The sequence below is a fragment of the Sceloporus occidentalis genome, unplaced genomic scaffold (assembly GCF_023333645.1).
Source record: "Sceloporus occidentalis isolate IW3139 unplaced genomic scaffold, rSceOcc1.0.p SCAF_19, whole genome shotgun sequence".
NCBI classification, from domain to species: domain Eukaryota; kingdom Metazoa; phylum Chordata; class Lepidosauria; order Squamata; family Phrynosomatidae; genus Sceloporus; species Sceloporus occidentalis.
This window is the reverse complement of record NW_028316999.1, coordinates 1,826,134-1,838,042: the sequence shown is the minus strand read 5'-3', so window position 1 is coordinate 1,838,042 and position 11,909 is coordinate 1,826,134.

The window sequence follows — 11,909 nt, the reverse complement described above, 5'->3', positions numbered from 1 at the left end:
ATCCTGTTTGGCCGTTTGTATCCTATGTCCGAACCTGAACTCGTCACCCTCAAGGCCTATATCGACGAGAACCTAGCCAAAGGCTTCATCCGACCATCCACCTCCCCTGCTGGGAGGGATATTCACTACCGTTGATCCCAGAACTCATGGAACGGGTTGGCACTGCCTCCTTCTTCACCAAAATAGACCTGAGAGGCGCATACAATCTGGTGAGGATAAAGGAGGAACATGAGTGGAAGACAGCATTCAGATCCCGGTACGGACATTTCGAGTACCTAGTAATGCCTTACGGACTGTGCAACGCCCCAGCCACGTCCCAGCATTTCATGAACGACGTGTTCCGAGACATGTTAGATCGTTTCGTTGTGGTCTATCTTGACGATATACTGATCTACTCACCGTCGCTGGTGGAACACAGAGAACATGTTTCCAGGGTACTGGAACGTCTCAGAGAAAACAAACTATACGCAAAACCCGAGAAGTGCGTGTTTGAAACACAGACAGTGGAATTTTTGGGCTTCATATTGACACCTACACGAGTGGAGATGGATTCAAAAAAGGTTGAGGCCATCCTACAGTGGCCTTCCCCGAGAGACAGAAAGAGTGTTCAAAGGTTTGTCGGCTTTACGAACTTTTATCAGAAGTTTATCCGCAACTTCTCTAAAATCATACAGCCCATCACCGCTCTCACGTCCGTCAAACGTAAATTCTGCTGGACTGAAGACGCACAGAGAGCCTTTCTTTTTCTGAAGGAACGATTCACGTCAGCCCCCATATTGATCCATCCGATGCACCAAAGGCCATATACGTTAGAGGTTGATGCCTCTGACACAGCGGTCGGTGCTGTTCTCTCGCAAAGGGCCGATGTCGACAACCAACTCCAGCCGGTGGCCTTCTTCTCGCGAACGATGACTCCTGCAGAACGGAATTACGGGGTCCGAGAAAAAGAAATGTTAGCCATGAAATTAGCACTAGAAGAGTGGAGACATCTGTTGGAGGGGACGCAACACCCCATTACCGTTTTCACCGACCACAAAAATATGGAGTATTACAGGACCGCCAAATGGTTAAAACCTAGGCTCGCAAGGTGGTCCTTATTCTTCACCAGGTTCCAACTTCACATTACCTACAGACCAGGTTCAAAGAACACCAAAGCGGACTCACTGTCCCGCATGTGCGACGTGTCCTCGTCTCGTCAACAAGAAGAGGAAACCGTGCTACGACCCAGGCATTTTTTGGCTAGTACCCACTCCTTCTGGGACTTGTTCCACCCCCAGGCATCCGACACTGTTCCTCCAGAGAACCTCCACCTACACAAGAAGGACGGGTACTACTACCATGGAGACTTGCTCTATGTACCTCCTACCGCACGTCTCCAGGTTCTACAACACTGCCATGACAGCAGGACATGGTGGTATAACCCAGACCATGGACCTGATAAGAAGATCGTTTTGGTGGCCCACACTACGCAACGACGTCCGTTCGTTCCTGTACTATTTGTGCCAGAGCCAAGGGCACTCGGAACAAGCCGGCTGGTCTTCTGTGCCCACTCCCGGTTCCCGCGACACCCTGGACAGACCTGTCAATAGACTTCATCACAGACCTACCAGTATAGCATCATCACACCGCTCTCATGGTGGTAGTTGACAGGTTCACGAAAATGGGCCACTTCATACCAGCCAAACGCTTACCCTCGGCTGCTGAAACAGCCTCTCTTTTTATACGTAACGTATTTCGTTTACATGGATTACCAGAGACTATCGTGTCAGACAGGGGAACTCAATTTACGTCACGAGTGTGGAAGGCAGAGCCGGCCTTAGGTGTTCTGGCGCCCTGTGCGGACTACTCCTCTGGCGCCCCCCCCCATCCCAAAAAAAGAAAGGAATAAAAACTTGTAACAAAACTTGTAACAAAACCCCAATCACTATATACTACGCCAAACATTGATGTGGTCTAGGCCTACCACTTAATTGTCTTGCTTAGTAGTAGGGATGCACCGAAACGAATTCTGGACTGAAACCGAAAGCGCAGCATTTACCTGGCCAAAACCGAATATGACCCCCCCCCAACACCATGAAAAATCTAACACTTTTATTTAAAGTAAGTAACACACCAAAATAGGAGAAAACAATTAAATAATATTATATATATATATATATATATATATATAAGTCCAAAAATAGTTACCGGCACTCCAGGGACTTTCCAAATAACCACACAAACAACTTCGGTTTTCATGTCTATATATATCATATATATATATATATATGATTAACAGCAATCACATTCCTATCATGCCCAGGCATACCCAGATTCCAGGATTTACTTGCAGACTTGGCATGATAGGAGTATGATTGCCCTATCTACCCCTTCTCACTCTCTTCTGCGGTATCTACCCCTTCTCACTCCCTTCTCCCTATCTACCCCCTTTCCCCTGTCTCACTCCCTTCTCCCTATATACGCCCTCCTAACTATCTACCCTTTCCCTCTTTGAAGTTCACTTACCTTTCAGGAGTCCTGCGGTGGGGGTGCAAGGCCTCTGCCTCCCAGCTCTGCCACTGTATTGAACAGTATAGAATGATGGGAGTTATGATGTACTTTTAGAGCATAATTAGATCATGAAAAAGACATTGGAAATGGTACAGCATAACACCCATCACTCTCACACACTTACCAATCCACACATATACTAATCCACACGTATACCAATCCACACGTATACCAATCCACACATATATACCAACCCACACGTATACACTAATCCACATTTACCAATCCACACACATACCAATCCACACATATATACCAATCCACACATATATACCAATCCACACATATATACCAATCCACACATGTATACCAATCCAGACGTATACCAATCCAGACGTATACCAATCCAGACGTATACCAATCCACACGTATACCAAGCCACACGTATACCAATCCACACATATATACCAATCCACACATATACACCAATCCACACATATACACCAATCCACACATATATACCAATCCACACATATACACCAATCCACACATATACACCAATCCACACACATACCAATCCACACATATATACCAATCCACACATATATACCAATCCACACACATACCAATCCACACATATACACCAATCCACACACATACCAATCCACACATATATACCAATCCACACATATATACCAATCCACAAACATACCAATCCACACATATACCAATCCACTCTCACTGAATGCTTTCCTACCTTTCCTCTTTTCTCCTTACAGCTCCTTTTCCTCCTCTTCGTTCTTCTTCTTCTTCAGTTCTTCTGTCTTCTTCCGGGTCAGAGGGCACGGACAGCGGTGGGCGCGGCTTCAGTGTTGTGCGCCGGGATCTGACAACAAACCCCGGCGCACAGCAGCTGTTGCCGCGCGGATCACAAGGGCGCCCTGTGTCCAAAAATAGTTACCGGCACTCCAGGGACTTTCCAAATAACCACACAAACAACTTCGGTTTTCATGTCTATATATATCATATATATATATATATGATTAACAGCAATCACATTCCTATCATGCCCAGGCATACCCAGATTCCAGGATTTACTTGCAGACTTGGCATGATAGGAGTATGATTGCCCTATCTACCCCTTCTCACTCTCTTCTGCGGTATCTACCCCTTCTCACTCCCTTCTCCCTATCTACCCCCTTTCCCCTGTCTCACTCCCTTCTCCCTATATACGCCCTCCTAACTATCTACCCTTTCCCTCTTTGAAGTTCACTTACCTTTCAGGAGTCCTGCGGTGGGGGTGCAAGGCCTCTGCCTCCCAGCTCTGCCACTGTATTGAACAGTATAGAATGATGGGAGTTATGATGTACTTTTAGAGCATAATTAGATCATGAAAAAGACATTGGAAATGGTACAGCATAACACCCATCACTCTCACACACTTACCAATCCACACATATACTAATCCACACGTATACCAATCCACACGTATACCAATCCACACGTATACCAATCCACACATATATACCAACCCACACGTATACACTAATCCACATTTACCAATCCACACACATACCAATCCACACATATATACCAATCCACACATATATACCAATCCACACATATATACCAATCCACACATGTATACCAATCCAGACGTATACCAATCCAGACGTATACCAATCCAGACGTATACCAATCCACACGTATACCAAGCCACACGTATACCAATCCACACATATATACCAATCCACACATATACACCAATCCACACATATACACCAATCCACACATATATACCAATCCACACATATACACCAATCCACACATATACACCAATCCACACACATACCAATCCACACATATATACCAATCCACACATATATACCAATCCACACACATACCAATCCACACATATACACCAATCCACACACATACCAATCCACACATATATACCAATCCACACATATATACCAATCCACAAACATACCAATCCACACATATACCAATCCACTCTCACTGAATGCTTTCCTACCTTTCCTCTTTTCTCCTTACAGCTCCTTTTCCTCCTCTTCGTTCTTCTTCTTCTTCAGTTCTTCTGTCTTCTTCCGGGTCAGAGGGCACGGACAGCGGTGGGCGCGGCTTCAGTGTTGTGCGCCGGGATCTGACAACAAACCCCGGCGCACAGCAGCTGTTGCCGCGCGGATCACAAGGGAGCGGTATCGGAGGTCTTTAACAGACCTCCGGCTCCCTTGAGTGATGTTAAGCCGGGTTCAAGGGAGATCCTTGAACCGGCTTAAAATCACTCAAGGGAGCCGGAGGTCTGTTAAAGACCTCCGATACCGCTCCCTTGCGAGCCTGCTCCTCCAGCGGCGGACATTGCTGTCCGTCTCTGGAGGGGTGCCGGGTGCCCCCCTGATGAGCGGTACCGAGTGCCGCTCGCCCCCCCGCTAGGTACGCTGCTGGCGGCAGCGGTACGCTACGGTGGCGGCGGCGCCCCCTGGAGTGTGGCGCCCTGTGCGGTCGCACAGGTCGCACACCCCAAAGGCCGGCCCTGGTGGAAGGCCTTCTGTGACACACTCCACATCCACCGCTCCATGTCTACATCGTTCCATCCACAAAGCAATGGCCAAACGGAGCGTACCAATCAGACGCTAGAGCACTACCTCCGCTGCTTTACCACCCATCTCCAGGATGACTGGTATGATATGCTTCCCATCGCCGAATTCGCGTACAACAATCACATCCACTCCTCCACGCGTCTGTCCCCCTTCTTTTCGATGTACGGACTGCATCCATCCATGCTCCCTGGTTCTCCAATCCATAGTGTGGTCCCTTCAGTGACGGAACGCATAAAGAACATACTCGAGACACACAAGATGTTACGCAACACCCTAAAAAGAGTACAAGACCGATACAAGGCACAAGCAGACAGACATCGTTCCACTGCCCCTGTCTACAAACCAGGAGACAAGGTGTGGTTATCAACCATCCATCTCAAACTAAGCTGTCCGACTAAAAAATTGAGACCCAGGTACGTAGGCCCGTACGTAGTGTTAAACACACCCTCATCCGTGACTGTCGAACTACAACTACCCCCGACAATGAAGATCCATCCCATCTTTCACGTCTCGTTACTGAAACCATGGCACGACAATCCTTTCCCAGGATGGAGTCCTACAGTTACCGTAGACGATACGGAGGAATATGAGATAGCTAGCATATTGGATTCCAGACGATACCGAGGACGCCTTCAATACCTCATCCAGTGGAAGGGATATGATGTCAGCCACAATTCATGGGAAGACGCCCGTGGACTACACGCCGAAGAGCTGATACGGTCCTTCCACTCTGGTCGTCCCAGTCGTCCTGGACCCTTGAGGGGCCGTAGAGACCCCTCCTCAGGGGGGGAGCCTGTCACGATCCCAGCCGGAGTACGTGGTGGTGGGACTCACCGTACGGAGCGCGTTGCCCGAGTACCCGTTGCGTCACGGTCCCGTCAGGAACGTGTCGCCCGGGTGCTCGTGGCGTCACGCTCCGGTGCGGAGTGCATCTCCCGAGTACCCCCGAGTGGCGGGTACTCGATACTTACCCCTCCCGGGACGATCCGGTGATACTGTGTCCTCATACGCCGCGGTTCACAAGAACGAACCGCCGCACAGTGATGGACACCCACGGCAGTACCGGATACGCCCCCCTTCAGATCCCATACCCCTGTGGAGGAGAAGCAACGTCCATTGGACGTCGTCACGGTTGGGGGCGGGATCTAGAAGGGCGGCTAGTTTAAAAACTGAGCACTGATGCCTGTTCAGTGCTCAGTTGTTTTTACAACTCGGCTGTATACTTACCTGGTGCTGTTATCTTCTGATTAATGTTGATTCCTGTTACCGACCTTGGCTTGTTTACTGACCACGTTGACCTCTCTGCTCCTGACCCGGATTGCCTGACCACTCTCTGCCTGATACCTGGTACCGACCTTGGCTTGCTTACTGACCACGTTGACCTCTCTGCTCCTGACCCGGATTGCCTGACCACTCTCTGCCTGATACCCGGTACCGACCTTGGCTTGTTTACTGACCACGTTGACCTCTCTACTCCTGACCCGGATTGCCTGACCACTCGCTGCCTGATACCCGGTACCGACCTTGGCTTGCTTACAGACCACGTTGACCTCCTTGCTCCGGACCCGGATTCTCTGTTTATTCTCTGCCTCAGTACTGGACTATTCCTAGTGTTGCCCTGTGCTAGCAACACTACTCCTGCCTAGGAGGCATTCAGAGACTGATCCATTGTATCCTGCATCCTGGTTTCCACACCCGTGCAAACGTAACAATAGGGAAGATATAGACCCATACGTGACTCCCCTTAGAACTATAGAATCCAGGGCTGGTGGAAGGATTTTTGTCACCCCCTTTCGCTTTGCCCCTTGTATAAAGCCCAACATACACATGACCTGCCCCAGACCGACTCTCATACATACTCAGGCGAACATAAACATACATACACACACTAAAATAGGATACCCAGGCAGACACTAACATACATACATAGACAGACACTAAAATACCCAGGCAGACACACATGCATAACCAGGCAGACACAAACATGCATAACCTGCCAGAAACATGCAGGCAGACTGAATAAAACCTGTGCTCTCCAGTTGGAGGGAGATCCATGATCTCCCCATCCACCCCTTCTCTTCCAGTCCACCGCAGAGCAGGTGCCACCATGTAGATCTGCGCTCTAGGCCTGTGCACCTAGAGTATTTGGCACCTGGGGTGGATCCTGTATGTGGCACCCCCCTCCCTATATACTGAGGCAGACATTGACAGTGGTACCGGATAACTGTTATCATTATATGCTGACGGTGGTACAGCATAATCCCTATTACTATACATTGAGCCAAACATTGATGTGGTGTAGGCCTACCACTTCAGTGTCTGGCTTAGTATATAGTAGGGATGCACTGAAATAAAAAATTCTGGACCGAAATAAGATAAAAAAAAAGGCTTGTCCGGATGAAAGTCCACAAGTTGGACTGAAACGTCGATATTTTAGCGTCTTGCAATAAAAGCTAAGTACTATTGAAGACCGTGAGTGCTGGCGTTATTATCATTTGATTATATATATATATATATAGATTGTAGATTGTTAACAACAATTACACTCCTATCATGCCCAGGTTCTAGCATGTACTGGTTGCCTGGGCATGATAGGAGTGTGATTGCTGTTAGCAACCATATAAATGCCGGTATATTAATATTGTTATTGAATTTTCTGTCCAATTTTGGTGTGTTGCTTACTTGTAATTTTGGTTAACACACCTAAATTGGACTAAAAAAATCAAAACCAATATATATATATATATATATATATATATATAAAATTGCTAACAGCAATTACACTCCTATCATGCCCAGGCAGCCAGTACATGCTGGAACCTGGGCATGATAGGAATGTGATTTCAGCCTCCCTATGCCATGTAACCCCTCCTACACTTACACATCACACACACACACCCATTCACAAACATTAATTTATAAACATTCAGCATAAACTACAGCATAACCCCCATCACTCTAACACACTTACTAATCCACTCTCACTGAATGTTTTCCTACCTTTTCTCTGCACTGTCACTTTTCCTCCTCCTCTTCGTTCTTCCTCTTGGCTCTTCTTCTTCGTCCTTCCGGTGCAGTGAGTGCGGAAGGCGGTGGGGGCGTGGCTTCAGTGTTGTGCGCCAGGATATGACATCAAATCCCGACGCACAGCATCAGTTGACGCAAGCATTGCAAGGGAGCAGGATTGGAGGTCCGCATTAACAGGCCCGCTCCCTTGATTGACTTTAAGCCAGTTAGAGGGAGATCCTTGATCTCCCCAACTGAGCTTGCTCCTCTAGCGGCGGACATAACTCTGATGAGCGGCACCAGGGGTGGACCGCCCGCCCCCCCCACTAGGTACGCTACTGGGCCTGTGCCTACTTTGCCTATAGGTAGGGCCCTGATAGAATCTGACAGCAGGTAACAAGCATCTCCCCTTCCCTCAGTCTCCCAGGACTCTGTTCGGGAAAAATTTTAAAAAAATAAATGAAAAATGAATTGAAAACCTAAATTTTGCAGAAATTGGCAACAAAGTGGCTGCATTATAAGAGTCAAAATGCTTCAAGTGAAATACCCTGGGTTGTATGCTTTTTAGAAATATATACTTTGAGTTATTTGTTAGTCCTTATTAACAATGCAACCACATTTTTTGTTGGGGGGGGTGGCAGAATCCTCCCACGCATTTTCAAAAGGGACCCCGTGAAAATTTAAAGAGGCTATGCAGCTATGGTATGCATTAAAGTGCATATGGTGGCTAGGGTGTCCCTGTAAATAAAACAGTGAACTGTATAAGAAGATGGCTTATTGTGGAATAGGAATCGTTGAATTAATGTTAATGAATATCCTGGGAAGGATCCATTGTCAAAAAAAGCATTGATTGTCTACATAGAAGTACAATTTTCTTCCATGATGCCATGATGAATTTTGTCTTGCACTGCTGCTTAATGTTTCTTACTCTGAAGAAGGAAACAGCATGCTTTTCTCATACTAGACTTGCATGAAATGAAGATTATCTAGGTACAAGACTGAGTGCTACCATCTATTGGTCAAATAAATTAATGCATCTCATAGATATAGGTTCATCTAGCCAACTTGAAGGTATTCTTGTACACCCCATAAATCGAGTGTTAAGTGTATGGCCCCCCAACCATCCACCCCAAAGAGGCAATGCAGTTTTGCTGTAGTTACATTTGACAACTTTATAAATTACTTACAATTTAGCTATGTATTTTCTTTCATGTTAACCTATTTATAAATGCCCAAAGGAAAACAGTGAACCCCAACAATATGATTTAATGATATTAGATTTGTGCGCAAGCAAAATAACTGTGGACAAATGTATTAGTTTATTGCAACATTCATTTTCAGAGAACAGATTTTTTCCTGACTTTTCAGTCCAGTCAAAATTCTGGCGCTTTTTAGTTTCAAAACAAAATTATGTACTAGATTTTATCTGTCTCTTATATAGACAAAAACACATAAAACAATACACAGTGAATCTTCTCTATGCACATGCTTACTACTCTATACACGCTACAATATATACATGTATCCCAGACAATTCACAGTTACACCATGCAAGTCACACACGATACACATGCAACTTACACAATGTACCGGTAATCACACTACCCTAGACACAAGCATACTAAACAAAACATAGTGACCCTATCCTATGCTGTATGCTAATTACCTTATACACATAGCCGCGCATAAACAAATGCTTGCAAACCTCAATGAACTACAGCAACGTTGTAAAAAAAGACTGAGCCAAAATTCCTCCAAAATGATGTTAGAGTCTGATAAGGTCATACAGAAAACGATTATTTCAAGTTATTGCTGCTAAAGGTGGAAGGTACATATGAACAAGGGCACAGGACTACAGGAACTAGGATGGAAATACGTATGTATATGAAGGCACAAACAAGAAACACAAGGATGACCACAGCTATAAAGTAAAAAGGAACAAATGAAATAACATACAGCAATGGTACATCAGTGTTCAAAAGTTACTGACCAAACCTAGAAACAAGGCTGAAAACAACAAAAAGCCTGGTGATGAATGGTGCTAAGTCCAAACGTACCATTATGTAGATAATGATAAAGAGAAAAGACGTTAATATTTCTCACTACCCCTCCAAATTGTTAAGTGGGCAAATATTAAGAAATAAGATGGGAACTAAGAAATGACAGCTTAGGAAAAGGTGTAGAGATGAAGTGAAAGGGGAGAGATATTGAATAAGAGGAGATATAGGGAGACAGGAGAGAGAAAATGAGATGGAGGATAGATAGGACAAAGGGGAGAGATAAAAGAGAAAAGGAAGATAGAGGGAGAAAAGGGAGATAGATAGGAGAGATAAAAAGGAGGAGAGCTAAAGAGGAGGGGATATTTAACGAAAGGAAAAAGACAGGAAAAACAGGAAGATAAAGAGAGAAAGAGAGGTAAAATAGGTTAGGAAGATAAATATGGAACAAGGATCGAACACAAAAGAACAGACAGCTATAAAGAGAAAGAGGAAAGATAAAGAGAAAGAGGAGGATAGATAATGAGAAGGATGAGAGATTAAGAGAAATGGCCATGATAAAGAGAAATGGGAGAGATAATGATAAAGAGGGATCAAAGAGTAGGGGAAGTTGTCACGGAAACCTCCGTGCCATGGGCTCCTGGAGAGGCCTGAGTGCCAGCCTCCTCGCTACTGACTATGGGCCCTGGCCTTGGAAGGGGTTCTGTTTTAGGGGAGGAGTGTACCATTAAGACTACTTCTTCCCTCGGTACAGAGTGCCATGTTTCCCCAAGTATCAGAGACTCTAAAGACTGTGGAGCTCGGAAACAGATTTGGGGTGCCTGCATTTTTGGGAGGGGTTTATGTGTGGCTTTACTCTCCATCGGGTCAGGACTTACAGGACCGAGACCTTCATGGCCAGTTTTTGCACCTGCATCTGAAATCCAGCAGGTTTCAGCCAGAAGTCAGGGAAATGCCCGTACTTACCATCCTCCCCACAGACTACAATAGCGACCCCCTACTGAGGTGGGCTGAGTGCAAATTCCCAGCTGTGTGCAAAGGAGAACCTGATGGGGAACTGTGTATGGTTTGCAATGTCTATTGTATGTAAATTACCCCTCGTACTGTTTAAATACTGGTGTGTTTACCAGCGGCGTCCCCCTACTCTCTACAACGCTGGTACTGTCTGTCGCTGAAATGGTTAATTGGTGGTGTCCCGGCAGGAGGAAGCAACGTTTGGTAGGGGTACCCAGTCGGGGTACAGGACCTCCCGTCACAGAGAAGTAGGCAGAAAATGGAGAGATAAAGAAAATATGGATAGATAAAGAGAAATGGGGGAACTGAGATGAAAAATGGAAGAAATAATGAGAAGGGGGGGAATCTTAGAGGAGGGGAGAGATAAATAGAAAGGGGATATATAAAGGGGTTAATGAGAAAGGGACAAGATGGGCAGAAAAGGGAAAAGATAAGAGATCATGAAATAGGGGAGAAATTATGAGAAAGGGGAGAGAAAGAGTGTGTTTGTGTTTTGAAAGTGTTTGTACATAAGAGAAACCAAGTGTAAGTTTGGATATAAACTCACTCGCCACTTGATCAAGGCACTAGATACATTTGTGGGTCATGTGGAGAGTGTATGTTCAATAAATAACGACAGACACCAAATTGGATTTTGAAAGGCCACAGTTTTATTTATGAAATACTGTGACACGTAAAAAACTTTATTCAAACTTTAAAACATACATTTTCTTAAACTTGTGTAACCTCCAACCTTAGCGTACGAACCGCCAGACTTAACCCTTTAGAATCAAGGAGGTTA